The sequence below is a fragment of the Salvelinus namaycush genome, unplaced genomic scaffold (assembly GCF_016432855.1).
Source record: "Salvelinus namaycush isolate Seneca unplaced genomic scaffold, SaNama_1.0 Scaffold204, whole genome shotgun sequence".
Lineage (NCBI taxonomy): Eukaryota > Metazoa > Chordata > Actinopteri > Salmoniformes > Salmonidae > Salvelinus > Salvelinus namaycush.
In genome coordinates, this window is record NW_024058831.1 from 94,883 (window position 1) to 109,965 (window position 15,083).

Sequence of the window (15,083 nt, forward strand, 5' to 3'; positions counted from 1 at the left end):
AATCATTGTCGCCCCGATTTAACCTCTACAGAGGGACAAGGCAGGGTTGTGCGCTGTCGCCTATGCTCTTCGCCCTAATCATTGAACCTCTCGCTCAGGCGATTAGATCTGATGCAGCAATACACGGCTATAATACTAAAGATACTCTAAATAAGATTTCCCTATACGCAGATGACATTCTCCTCTATGTAACAGAACCCCAAGCTAGTATTCCAGCTATTCTTGATGTGATTAATTTGTTTGGTACCTTCTCGGGATACAGAATAAATTGGAACAAGAGTGAATTAATGCCCATACGGTTACAAAACACCTCCTGGCTAGAACATCTTCCAGTTAAGTTATCTTCAGAAAAATTTACCTATCTAGGAATTGTAGTTACCAAACAATACTCCTTACTATTTAAAGAGAATTTCCCCTCGCTGATGCAAAAACTAAAGACAAACATACAATTTTGGAGAACTCTCCCAATTTCTCTGCTCGGAAGAATTAATGCCATTAAAATGGTCTTCCTCCCACAACTGCTCTACCTATACCAGAACATCCCAGTATTCATACCTAAATCCTTTCATAAACAACTGGACTCAATTATCAATCCTTTCATCTGGGATTATAAAACACACAGGATAGGTAAAAAACACCTCTGCAAATCCAAGATGGAAGGAGGATTGTCTCTCCCAAATTTTATATTTTATTATTGGGCCGCTAACCTCCGCGCGGTTACGTTTTTGCTGGATGACGCACGTCCGTCACCCAGCTGGCTTAATATGGAGCGGGAGGAGTGTCACCCCTTCTCTATTGGTGCTGTGATTTTGTCGCCTGTCAATCTGGAGAGGTCACTTTATCGTAACAATCCTATTATACATTGCACAGTCCGAATCTGGAAGCAAATTAAAACCCACTTTGAGCTTAGACCAATGTCATTCATGCTCCCTGTTGCCAGGAACCCCTCCTTTGCCCCCTCCAACCTTGATAACACCTTTGAGCAATGGGGAGAGTTGGGGATAAGTACCATAGGGGATTTATATATAGAAGGGACCTTTGCTTCCTTTGAGTTGCTGAGGGAAACTTGTAATCTTCCCAGAAGTAACTTTTTCAGATACCTACAAATCAGAGACTATGTTAGGAAACACCTCCCAACATTTGGGAACGCTAAGCCTTCCATGTTTGACGGATGCATAAAAACATCCCCCACCTCAGACAAACTGATATCTCGTTTATATGATTCTTTTCAATCGGTTAGCACACCCTCTACAGATGCCATTAAGGCAAAATGGGAGGAAGAACTAGGGACTGACATTTCGATGGCAGACTGGGAAGATAGCTTGGAGTATATCCACACCTGCTCCATTAACTCCAGACATCGGCTCATACAATTCAAGGTATTACACAGATTACACTATTCCAAAACCAAACTGCATAGGATATTTCCTGATACATCCCCTATGTGTAATAAATGTCAGGCTGCACAGGGTACACTTCTCCACTGCTTTGCCCTATGCTCTAGCTTGTATGGTTACTGGTGTGGAATTTTTAGGATCCTCTCTGAAGTTCTGGAGACTTCAATTGACCCAGACCCGCTTCTGATAATCCTGGGAGTGTCTGATTCCCGAATCGGATTAACCAACCCCCAAAAACAACTCATCTCTTACAGTCTCATTTCGGCAAAAAAACTAATCTTGTTGTTCTGGAAAAAGAGGGAAGCGCCCACTACCAAATTATGGCTCAGCGAATTGGCAAACACTGTACACTTAGAAAGGATTAGATATATTCTGAACAATAAATTATCAACATTTGATCAGATCTGGCAGCCTTTCCTCTCTTACTTGGACCATTCGGCGCTGTGAATTTGTACTTTTTAACGCACTCTCAATTGTAATATTTTAATCCACCTCTGGGCAGCACGTGCTGGCACCGCCACCCGAGCAGTGGGGAGGGGAATAAGGGGAAGGGATAAAGGGGGGGAGGGATAAAGGGGGGGAATAAGGGGGGGGTGACACCCACCCTCTTTCTTTCTACCTGTCCTTGTTTTGTATGTCTTGTTTTGTAATAATTGTTTTGTACCCAGAACTCTGGATCTTTTTATTTCTGTCTGCTCTTTTATGTTTAGTTAAAAATTGTATACCTGCCTTTCATACCTATACACCATTCCTGTGTGTGTTCAATAAAAAATATTTGAACAAAAAGTTTTGGGACACTGTAAAGTCCATGGAGAACAAGAGCACCTCCTCCCAGCTGCCCACTGCATTGAGGCTAGGTAACACGGTCACCACCGATAAATCCATGATAATCGAAAATTTCAATAAGCGATTCTCTACGGCTGGCCATGTTTTCTTCCTGGCTACCCCAACTCCGGCCAACAGCTCCGCACCCCCCGCAGCTACTTGCCCGAGCCTCCCCAGCTTCTCCTTCACCCAAATCCAGGTAGCAGATGTTCTGAAAGAGCTGCAAAAACTGGACCCGTACAAATCAGCTGGGCTAGACAATCTGGACCCTCTCTTTCTAAAATTATCCGCCGCCATTGTTGCAACCCCTATTACCAGTCTGTTCAACCTCTCTTTCGCATCGTCCGAGATCCCTAAAGATTGGAAAGCTCTTCAAAGGGGGTGACACTCTAGACCCAAACTGTTATAGACCTATATCCATCGTGCCCTGCCTTTCTAAAGTCTTCGAAAGCCAAGTTAATAAACAGATCACTGACCATTTCGAATCCCACCGTACCTTCTCCGCTGTGCAATCCAGTTTCCGAGCTGGTCATGGGTGCACCTCAGCCACGCTCAAGGTACTAAACGATATCATAACCGCCATCGATAAAAGACAGTACTGTGCAGCCGTCTTCATCGACCTGGCCAAGGCTTTCGACTCTGTCAATCATCGTATTCTTATCGGCAGACTCAACAGCCTTGGTTTCTCAAATGACTGTCTCGCCTGGTTCACCAACTACTTCGCAGACAGAGTTCAGTGTGTCAAATTGGAAGGCCTGTTGTCCGGACCTCTGGCAGTCTCTATGGGGGTACCACAGGGTTCAATTCTCGGGCCGACTCTTTTCTCTGTATATATCAACGATGTCACTCTTGCTGCGTGTGATTCCCTGATCCACCTCTATGCAGACGACAGCATTCTGTATACATCTGGCCCTTCTTTGGACACTGTGTTAACTAACCTCCAAACGAGCTTCAAAGCCTCCTTCACTCACGCCGCCTAACTTACCCTAGTAAAACTGACTATCCTACCAATCCTCGACTTTGGCGATGTCATCTACAAAATAGCTTCCAATACTCTACTCAGCAAACTGGATGCAGTCTATCACAGTGCCATCCGTGTTGTTACCAAAGCCCCTTATACCACCCACCACTACGACCTGTATGCTCTTGTCGGCTGGCCCTCGCTACATATTCGTCGCCAGACCCACTGGCTCCAGGTCATCTATAAGTTTATGCTAGGTAAAGCTCCGCCTTATCTCAGCTCACTGGTCACGATAACAACACCCACCCGTAGCACGCGCTCCAGCAGGTATATCTCACTGGTTATCCCCAAAGCCAACACCTCTTTTGGCCGCCTTTCCTTCCAGTTCTCTGCTGCCAGTGACTGGAACGAATTGCAAAAATCGCTGAAGCTGGAGACTTACATTTCACTCACTAACTTTAAATATCAGCTATCTGAGCAGCTAACCGATCACTGCAGCTATACATAGTTCATGTGTAAATAGCCCACCCCAATCTACCCACCTCATCCCCATATTGTTTTTATTTACTTTTCTGCTCTTTTGCACACCAGTATCACTATTTGCACATCATCATCTGCTCATCTTTCACTCCAGTGTTAGTCTGCAAAATGTTTATTACTTTGAAACTATGGCCTATTTATTGCCTTACCTCCTTACGCCATTTGCACACGTGTATAGACTTTCTTTTTTTCTATTGTGTTATTGACTGTACGCTTGTTTATTCCATGTGTAACTCTGTGTTGTTGTTTGTGTCGCACTGCTTTGCTTTATCTTGGCCAGGTCGCAGTTGTAAATGAGAACTTGTTCTCAACTAGCTTACCTGGTTAAATAAAGGTGAAATAAACAAAAAATCCCAGAGGATCCCAGATGGCTAACAATAACATATCCTGACATAATGTAAACGTTATACATTAAGCGCTCTCCCTCAGTGACATGAATTAGTATATTTCATATTCTCAGAACCCAACAGTAGGTTTTAAGGTGTGGCTGCATGTTTGTCGTGGACGCATTGTCACTCTTGATGTTCTTTTTCCAGATTGCAAGTGAAACACCTTTAGATGTAAGTGCCAGTTGGTAACTTTCTCACACTTGCTTGTTTAAGGTATGGATGCAACACCCCAGTATGTCTGCAGGGGCTGGTCACTGAGATTTACCATGTTTCACATGCTACTAGACTAACCTTCCAAGTAAATATGTTACAAGTCTGAACTGGCAGTCCTTGTCTTTCCTCAACTAATTGAAACCTCAGGGACAGACATGCTAAACGACTTTGATGTCAGAGCTCCCATCAGCCCTCTACACCTCGCTGTGAGTAAAGCCTACCTGCTCCTGAAGTGGTCTCCATATGACAAATGGTACCCTATTCCCTCTTTAGTACACTACTTTTGACCAGATCCTTATAGGCCCTGATCAAAAGTAGTTAACTACATAGGGAATAGGGTGCTATCTGGGATGCAGGCATGGTGTTGATTTTCCACAGGAAGTTGACTGTCCAGACAGACTCACACACCAAATTCCTATCTATTCCTGATTAGTGTGAAATACATGCATATTCTACACAGTGATGATGAGGATGACTTCCTTATTTTGCCATTTGAGTTAATCAACCTCAGAGGAGAAGTAGAGTGTTTGTTTCTCAATCCCACGCTTGGCAGGGACCTCAGATGTTGATGCTGGGCGGGAGCAAAAATGGGCTCCCGATTGAAAGACTCTGGTCTACTTTAGAGGTCTAGCACTGTATTTCTGTTCGGGCGTACCACTGGTCTACTATAGGACATTGATTATATTAAGAGTGTATATCTATTCAGGCGTACCACTGGACTTTGCTTGAGACTGTGTTTGTGTTTCTATTCAGGCGTACCACGGCCACCACCATGCTATGGAGGTCCTGGTTCAGTCTCTGCTGGATCTAGACGTGAGGGACAGCCAGGGGCGCACCCTCTGGACCTGTCTGCCTTAAAATGCCATGTGGAGTGTGTTGACGTCCTCATCAACCAGGGAGCCTCCATCCTGGTTAAATACTTCACCCTAAAGAGGACCCCCATCCACGCTGCAGGTACACATAGGATATCACACAGAGCTTCTGTAATTAAAAAGTTTTCCTGACCAAGATGGCCATTTGTTTGGTAATGTTGCTAGGACGACAATGTCCACTCTAGGGATGTTACATGGTATAGTGTGAACATTCCCACTAGACACTGATCTAAGGTCATTTTTTGTCATGTTTTCCACTAATGATTGAGGATCTAGGGAGGGTAAGCTGATCCTACATCAATGCACAGGGGAGACTTCTATCCTGAGCCAGGTACACAGCTAGCAGGTGACAGGCTTCGATGGCCTCAGCCCCAAAATTCTTTATTATCTGCTGTGTTAACATCTTGAGGATGTCATCTACCAACACCATTGTTCTACAAATCTGTCTGTTCATGTGAAGGTTATAGTCATCCAGCAATCTGCTCATATCCTCTCTGTTTATCCTCCTCCAGCTACCAACGGTCAATCATCTCACATTCTTATATCCTCTCTGTTTATGCTCCTTTAGCTACCAATGGTCAATCATCTGACATTCTTATGTCCTCTCTGTTTATCCTCCTCTAGCTACCAACGGTCAATCATCTGACATTCTTATATCCTCTCTGTTTATCCTCCTCCAGCTACCAACGGTCAATCATCTGACATTCTTATATCCTCTCTGTTTATCCTCCTCTAGCTACCAACGGCCAATCATCTGACATTCTTATATCCTCTCTGTTTATCCTCCTCCAGCTACCAATGGTCAATCATCTCACATTCTTATATCTTCTCCGTTTTTCCACCTCTAGCTACTGAAGGTCAATCATCTCACATTCTTATATCCTCTCTATTTATCTTCCTCTAGCTACCAACGGCCAATCATCTGACATTCTTATATCCTCTCTGTTTATCCTCCTCCAGCTACCAATGGTCAATCATCTCACATTCTTATATCTTCTCCGTTTTTCCACCTCTAGCTACTGAAGGTCAATCATCTGACATTCTATATCCTCTCTGTTTATCCTCCTCTAGCTACCAACGGTCAATCATCTGACATTCTTATATCCTCTCTGTTTATCTTCCTCTAGCTACCAACGGTCAATCATCTGACATTCTTATATCCTCTCTGTTTATCCTCCTCTAGCTACCAACAGTCAATCATCTGACATTCTTATATCCTCTCTGTTTATCCTCCTCTAGCTACCAACAGTCAATCATCTGACATTCTTATATCCTCTCTGTTTATCCTCCTCCAGCTACCAATGGTCAATCATCTCACATTCTTATATCTTCTCCGTTTATCCTCCTCTAGCTACTGAAGGTCAATCATCTGACATTCTTATATCCTCTCTGTTTATCTTCCTCTAGCTACCAACGGTCAATCATCTGACATTCTTATATCCTCTCTGTTTATCCTCCTCTAGCTACCAACGGTCAATCATCGGACATTCTTATATCCTCTGTTTATCCTCCTCCAGCTACCAATGGTCAATCATCTGACATTCTTATATCCTCTCTGTTTATCCTCCTCTAGCTACCAACGGTCAATCATCTGACATTCTTATATCCTCTCTGTTTATCCTCCTCTAGCTACCAACGGTCAATCATCTGACATTCTTATATCCTCTCTGTTTATCCTCCTCCAGCTACCAACGGTCAATCATCTGACATTCTTATATCCTCTCTGTTTATCTTCCTCTAGCTAACAACGGTTATTCGGAGTGTTTGCGTTTGCTGATTGGAAATGCTGACCTCCAGAGTGCAGTGGATGTTCAAGACGGGAATAGACAGTAACTCATTTGGGTTTCGGATACAATTCCTGAAATAAAGAGATTTTGACACTAGGGCTTCATCCCAAATGGCAACCTATACCCTACTTGATGCACTACTTTAAACCAAAGCCCTATGGGCTCAGGTCAACAGTAGTGTACGATATAGGGAATAGGTTGCCATTTGGGACTCAGCCTGGTTATTACCAGTTTGTAATATGACCTGTTGTCTTGTGTATCAGAACCCCTCTGATGCTGTCGGTGCTGAGCGGACACACAGACTGTGTGTACTCATTGCTCAACAAGGGAGCCAGAGACAAATGGCACAGAACAGCTCTACACAGAAGGGTAGTGAGGAGAGCTGGCTGTACGCGCTCACACACAGAAAGAGAGGGGGAGGCTTGTTCTGATCTAGGGATGGGGCCATTGAACTACTAGGGATGGCTTTGGTGTGGGATCTAGCATGGAATATAAATTATGCCCAAATATACCTATTATGATTCCTTATTATTTAATAGATTATGAATTATTCAAATCCATTCTTGTCTCCCCTCCCTTCCTCCTAGGCGGTGACGGGTCACGAGGAGTGCAGCACAGCGCCAGCTTCCTGGTTCGGAAAGGTAAGGGGCGGAGCCCTGTCCACCTGGTGGCGATGTCCGGACACATCGTGGTGCTGGGGTGGCTCCTACACACCGCCCAGTCAGTGTGGACCCTCCCCGTCATCACAGACAACCAGGGCTACACGCCACTACACTGGGCCTGCTACAACGGTACGTACTGGATAGAGGGACAGCGAAGTGAGCCCGAGGCCACAAACAAATACACACATAAATATAGCGTGTCTTAAATCACCACAGCCAGCTTCGGGAGGGCACGAACCGAGACAGTCCGCACAGGAGCCTTAAAAGTCCCTCAGACTGAGAGAGAGAGAAAAGGGAGGAGGGAGAGGGGGAGGAACAACAGGCTGGCTGGCCCACACTCATCCTCTCGTACCACCAGGTGTCCTTCCAGCAGATACTGGACTTCAGAGGAACTGCTGCTTCTATACCCCATCTTTACCTTTACCCACAAAGGTCCTAAACGGTAGAAAGTGTCCGGCCAACAGACAGACACCTTATGATGGCAATAACCTGTAGTCCAAGGGGATAGTAGCACTTCACTGAGAGCAAAACAGACAGGGACCAAAAGATGTGGAAGAAGCATTTTCAAAACCTGTTTTGACTGTAGATATTGGGCTGAGTGTTTGGGCTGAGAAAAGACATAAGGAGTGATGTTTCATTTAAGTTTCATGAGAGTGATTGTCTTGTTTATCCGCACACTAAGACAGTCAGAACGCACCTAGCCTCTTGTCTGTAATCCATGTGGGAGGAGGGGAAATCATACATTTTTTATGAACAAACATTTTAATAAAATCATTCATGTCTTAAGCTCTGTGGGAATCAAAAAATTGTAGTATTTGCTCTCATGAGTAATTGTAAAGATTTCATGATCCCAAATGGAACCCTATTCCCTATACTGAATAGTACACTACTGTTGAACAGGCCCCATAGTGGTCTGGTCAAAAGCAGTGCACTCTAAAGGAAATAGGGTGCCATTTGGGATGCTGGTTTTGCATACCGGTATGTGAGCAACAGGACTTTTTGATGGGACATATTACATTTGTGTTATTAAACCTACCTGTCCTTTGGCCTCTAGAAAGTATTTTAGAAAGTAAATGATTAATTCATGTGTTCTTTCTTGTGATATTTATGTAATAATTTTATGCCTTCGTTAGTTACTGAGGGGTGGTTAGAAGAGTAGGGGCAGCTGTATGAGCGAAAACAATGATGCACACTAAGTACTACAACGTTTGTGAAAAGCATCGATACTATCCCGAGGCATGTGAGGTGGAAAACATGTCTCCCTTGGAGAGGAGAAACACTGTGTAAACCAATGGTAGGACAGCAGCAATTAGATTTTCTTCTGTTGGAAAATAAATATCTATATTATTTGTCTTTGGTCTTATAATCAATGTTTTTTAACAGGTTTTGCTTGCTTTAACTTCTTCAAAAAATGAAACCACTCAATCCTTGTATGTGATTGCATGTTCAAATCCCAGTTTTTGTCTCTTTTTGAAAATCATTTTAACTGGAAATATGTGCAATACATTTGCTATGTTCACCAAATCAGCAACAAGAGGTTCACAGGTTTTGAACTCTGTGTTATCGGTGTGGGTTATGTTTTCTATTCTATTTTGCATTGCGTCCACAACATTACATTTTTAAAGGCAATAGTAGCCTACATTTGTTTACAACTCGCAGGATTTCCATGCGTGAATTTACAACCGCACAGAGCGTTGCATCAGCACGAGATTGGAAGTGCGTCAAATCTGTACAGCATTGTTACGTCATCACTGATACACGTTGAAACTGATGAGAAACCGCGGGAGCAGTTCAGTGATTCTCGCTAGTGCTGGAGGAGCGTTCATTTTGGCAAGGAAATGTTCTGATTTTGCAAGGACATGGAGAATAAAGAGTTCAAGGTAGGCATGTTATTTAAGCAATAAGGCCCAAGGGGTTGTGGTATATGGTCAATATACCACGGCTAGGGGCTGTTCTTACGCACGACGCAACCCGAAGTGTTCGGACACAGCCCGTAGCCATGTGGTATATTGGCCATATATCACGAATCCCCGAGGTGCCTTATTACTATTTATTATAACTGGTTACCAACATAATTAGAGCAGTAAAAAATACACGTTTTGTCATACCCATGGTATACAGTCTGATATACCATGGCTTTCAGCCAATCAGCATTCAGGTCTCGATCCACCCAGTTTATAATTATTTTTATATCCCCATTTATATTAATTACTGTGGATTAAATATTGTTAAATAAATAAAATTATGTGCTATTCATTCTGTAATATCAAACTACAAAGTCTATGGCCGGGGAGTCATGAGAGTTGGCTAAAGGTACAGTAGAATCTGTTGTGGGTCAAATGGGGGACTAGGGTCAAAGGTTATTATGACACCACCTTCACATTTCCGTCCTAAATGGCACCCTGTTCCCTATGTAGGCTAGTGCACTACTTTTGACCAAGATACATACACTGGTTGGCTGACGTCACGAAAAACATGCGCGCTCATCAATGGCCGGAATGCGTGTATCTTGTTATGACTCTAAACCTCAGCTAGCAAGTGCTCATTATGCAAATGTATTTGTTTGCAATTAACATTTAGAGACTAAATATAGTTTACATGTTGTCAACATTCTAAGCAAACCCTGTCTATTTACCCTGTCTATTTTACCCACAGTTACTTGCCAGTGTTGTTGCTAAACAACCAACCCGTCTATATAGCCCCACAGTGGAGGTGTCATAATACCCATAAAACCTAGCGGTCAAACAGGGAGGGAAATGGTTCCAATCGTTTTTCCACCATTAATTTTTCCCATAGGCGATTTTAGAAACACATAAAACAAGGGCTGTGTTTCATGTGGGTTTACCGTGGTGTGACATTTTTATAACCATGTAAAGCTCTCATGGACAAGGTGACTTTTAGCAATACATTTGGCTCTATTTACTCTCAGATTCGAAATGTCTAATTAGCATCAAAGTAGACATGCAAAACTACAAATCCCTGCAAGCTCCTAAACGTCATTTCTAGCTGACACCTTTGCTAACAGGTATTGTGTCAATTTAAAACTTGCACTAAACAGTTCACAGAATTGTCCATTTAAAGAAATGTAGCCAATTTATTAATTACTACATTTAGCTAACATTAGATAGTTAGTCAAGAGATTCTTACCTTTGCCTCGATCAGCATGATCATCGTGGCATTTGAAATTCTTTATGATAGCCACATTAGCAGCTAATTAGCATTTCATTTTGGGGGGGTAAATACAGGCGAATATATTGACAAAAGTCACCTTGTCCTAGAGAGATTTACACAGTTATCAAAATGGTAAGCCTACCTGAAACACAGCCCTTATTTTAAGTGTTTCTAAAATCCACTATGGGAAAAATGTATGGTGGGAAAACGATTGGAACCATTTCCCTGTTTGACTACTAGGTTTTATGGGGATTTTGACTCATTACTGTGGCACTCTATAGGGCTCCGGCCAAAAGAAGTGCACTATATTGGAAATAGGGTGCTATTTCGGACACAAGCATAGATATGATGCATTATGATGTGACCGTAGAAATAGAATCACTAGAAAGGATAGAGCCTCTGACCATGGCAATTTGACTGGTAAACTGAACTGTACACCTGACATGATGTTCTGGTGATTCTATTTCTATGCATATGATGCATTATGATGTGACAATGAGTGTTGGGTTAATGGTGCTTTCAAGGCAAGTGATCTTGGTCAAATCATGACTTCCATGGTCTTTAGGTCGGAAAGTTGGAGCTCTAAAAAGATGCCAGAGTTTCCGACTTTATTTAATTTAAATTTTTTGTCATTTTTTTGTGATATCCAATTGGTAGTTACGATCTAGTCTCATCACTGCAACTTCCCAATGGGCTCGGGAGAGGTAAAGGTCGAGTCAGGAGTCCTCCGAAACATCACACGCCAAGCCGCGCTGCTTCTGACTTGGAAATCCAAGTTGGATGACTGTTGAAAACGATTTTTCCCTGTCGGAGTTAGTTTTTTCCACCCGGTTGTCTTGAACACACTGAAGTCGGAAGTCAGAGAGTTCCCAGTTGTTTTCAACACGGCTAAAGGCGACACAGTAGGTGACATCCAAACATGACTTTGTGCTGTCTTTCAGGAGTCAGAGGTCAGTGGGAATGACCTCACCCTCATAGACCTGGATGACCCCATCAATGACGGTGATGTTATGAAGGAAGACAGGTAAGTGATTTACACTAATGACACATTTGTGACTGGTTACAGGATCACATAGGTCTACAAATACAGATTCTGTAGTAGGTCAAAGGTCCTATGGAGAGGTAGGCCCAAAGCCATGTATTTAGAGAGATGGGACATCTATCTGCATTATGTTGCATTTACATCAATATGTATACATTATATGACACAGTATAATCAAAGATATCCATATGAGAGCTGGCTCCCCATGCGCAATATTGACATTTTAAACAATAATATGTAACTGAACATCTATTTTATAATTGACTTATTGGGTAAATGAAAGGCTCAAAGGCGCTAACATGGAGTCCTTTCTAAAAGTTTGCCAAATTCTCAAAATACTGTATATACCTCTGGATAGGCCGAGTCATCTCAGAGTATTGGAACCATATAATTCGAGTGATTCTATTCTAATTCTAGAATGATTCATTCTACTTCTATGATTCTAATTCTATAATTGGAACACATCCTCACACTCACATTATAGCACATTATAGTGACCTTAGAGAGATTCCTTTTTCTGTATCTAGATCTGATAAAGATCACAGAGAGGTTGAGAGACAGACCACGTTGGAAGAGGCTGTTCTAGAGACAGATATCCAAACTCTGTCACTAGAGGCTGAAGGAGAGATTGAGATGCAGGAGGCTGATCTGAAGACAGATGGCACGTCTCAGTCACAGAAGGTTGAAGGAGAGATTGAGTTGGACGATGCTGTTGTCATCCCACCTCAGTCACAGGAGGTTGAAGGAGAGTGTGAGTTGGACGATGCCGTTGTCATCCCATCTCAGTCACAGAAGGTTGAAGGAGAGATTGAGTTGGACGAGGCCGTTGTCATCCCACCTCAGTCACAGGAGGTTGAAGGAGAGAGTGAGTTGGACGAGGCCGTTGTCATCCCATCTCAGTCACAGGAGGTATGATGTTTTGTGTTTTAATGACGCATTGAAGATTAAAATGACAAATTAATTTTCAAAGCTTGAGCTAGTAAAGGTCTTCTAATCTAGGAGGCCAAAGGTGAGAGTGAGTTGAAGCAGGTTGATCTGAAGACAGCCACATCAACTCTGACACTGGAGGTCGAAGGAGAGAGTGTGATGCAGGAGAGTGATGATCTACAAACAGCCGGGACATCTCAATCCCAGGAGACTGAACGAGTGGCAAAGGTAAATGCTTCCAGATAACAGTGTGTGTGTACATTTCTGTTTGTGCATGCAGACAGTAGTTCGTAAACAGACATTGCATTAACAGTGCTATGGCGAATTTGATTGAATTCCAGCCTAAGTCTGCTTTCTGTCGTCCCCATCAGGCTGCAGTGGTGACCTTCACTAGCGTGACCCGCAAGGCTGCAGCCTCCCAGACCAGCCTCACCCTCAGCAGGGGAAAGAGAAGCTACCCAGACCTACACACCTTTGTGCAGGACATGAAGGATGGGTAAGTTTCTCTTTGGCTTCCCCATGCATCCCCTAGATATGTTCCCTATTAGAGCCTTGGTCAACAATAGTTCAGTATTTAAGGAATAGGGGCCATTTGGGACGCACCCATAGGGACAATCTCAATTGCATACTCCTCACGTCCTCTCTTCTCGCCTCCTTCTCAAAACCCATTGGATGAGAAAGCCCTCCCTTTTGACCTTCTCGTCCAATGGGTTTTGAGAAGGAGGTGATGAGTCTCGGGCAAATACAAGGGACTCAACTGACCAAATGACCAATCAGGGATGTTTGGATGTGGCCTAGTTCCGTAGAGGTCCATCCATAACGTAATCTAAGAGAATAGAGGTAATGTCATGTAGTTTAATTGTGTACCTTTATTTATTTACTTTTCAGCCATTGGAATCTGCTGAGTGAGAATATGCGTGCCGGGGTGAGTTATAGTCACTTCTAAAGTAGTTCATGTTGGTAAGATGGACCAAACATTCCAAACTCTTATTGGTGGAAATCGTGCAGGACCTTTAATTTAGAGGTTCCCAAACTTTTTCACTCAGGCCCCCCTTTCCAGCATTGGGGAACATCCTGAACCACTGCTTTAATTGACTAGCTTGAGTAAACACATGGTGCAGCAGTGCAGCTCCGTTAACAAACTAACTCTGTATGGTCTTTCAACATTTCAGATGAGCAGACATGAGTTTAGTGCCAGGTGCATGGATATCACAAATTGGGTGATGGAGTCTACATCCACTGTGGTCATTCCCGCCCTTGACCTCACCATGCAGATAGAGCTCTCTGATTCGTCAAGCTCTTCTGGATCAGGAAGTAATGAGGCAAGAGAAGGGACCTCTCTTGGCCGCAGCGTCAGATTCAGCTTTAGTGGAGGACCCAGTAGGCGCACCAGTTCTAGAACCACTTGCAGCACACGAACTCCCACCCCTTTCCCCTCCTCTCACAGGTACTTACCCCTATCCCCTCCTCTCATAGGCACCTACCCCTATCCCCTCCTCTCACAGGTACCTAACCCTATCCCCTCCTCTCATAGGTACTTACCCCTATCCCCTCCTCTCATAGGTACCTAACCCTATCCCCTCCTCTCATAGGTACTTACCCCTATCCCCTCCTCTCATAGGTACTTACCCCTATCCCCTCCTCTCATAGGTACCTAACCCTATCCCCTCCTCTCATAGGTACTTACCCCTATCCCCTCCTCTCATAGGTACCTAACCCTATCCCCTCCTCTCATAGGTACTTACCCCTATTCCCTCCTCTCATAGGTACCTACCCCTATCCCCTCCTCTCATAGGTACTTACCCCTATCCCCTCCTCTCATAGGTACTTACCCCTATCCCCTCCTCTCATAGGTACCTAACCCTATCCCCTCCTCTCATAGGTACTTACCCCTATCCCCTCCTCTCATAGGTACTTACCCCTATCCCCTCCTCTCATAGGTACTTACCCCTATCCCCTCCTCTCATAGGTACTTACCCCTATCCCCTCCTCTCATAGGTACCTACCCCTATCCCCTCCTCTCATAGGTACTTACCCCTATCCCCTCCTCTCATAGGTACTTACCCCTATCCCCTCCTCTCATAGGTACTTACCCCTATCCCCTCCTCTCATAGGTACCTACCCCTATCCCCTCCTCTCATAGGTACTTACCCCTATCCCCTCCTCTCATAGGTACTTACCCCTATCCCCTCCTCTCATAGGTACCTACCCCTATCCCCTCCTCTCATAGGTACCTACCCCTATCCCCTCCTCTCACAGGTACTTACCCCTATCCCCTCCTCTCATAGGTACTTACC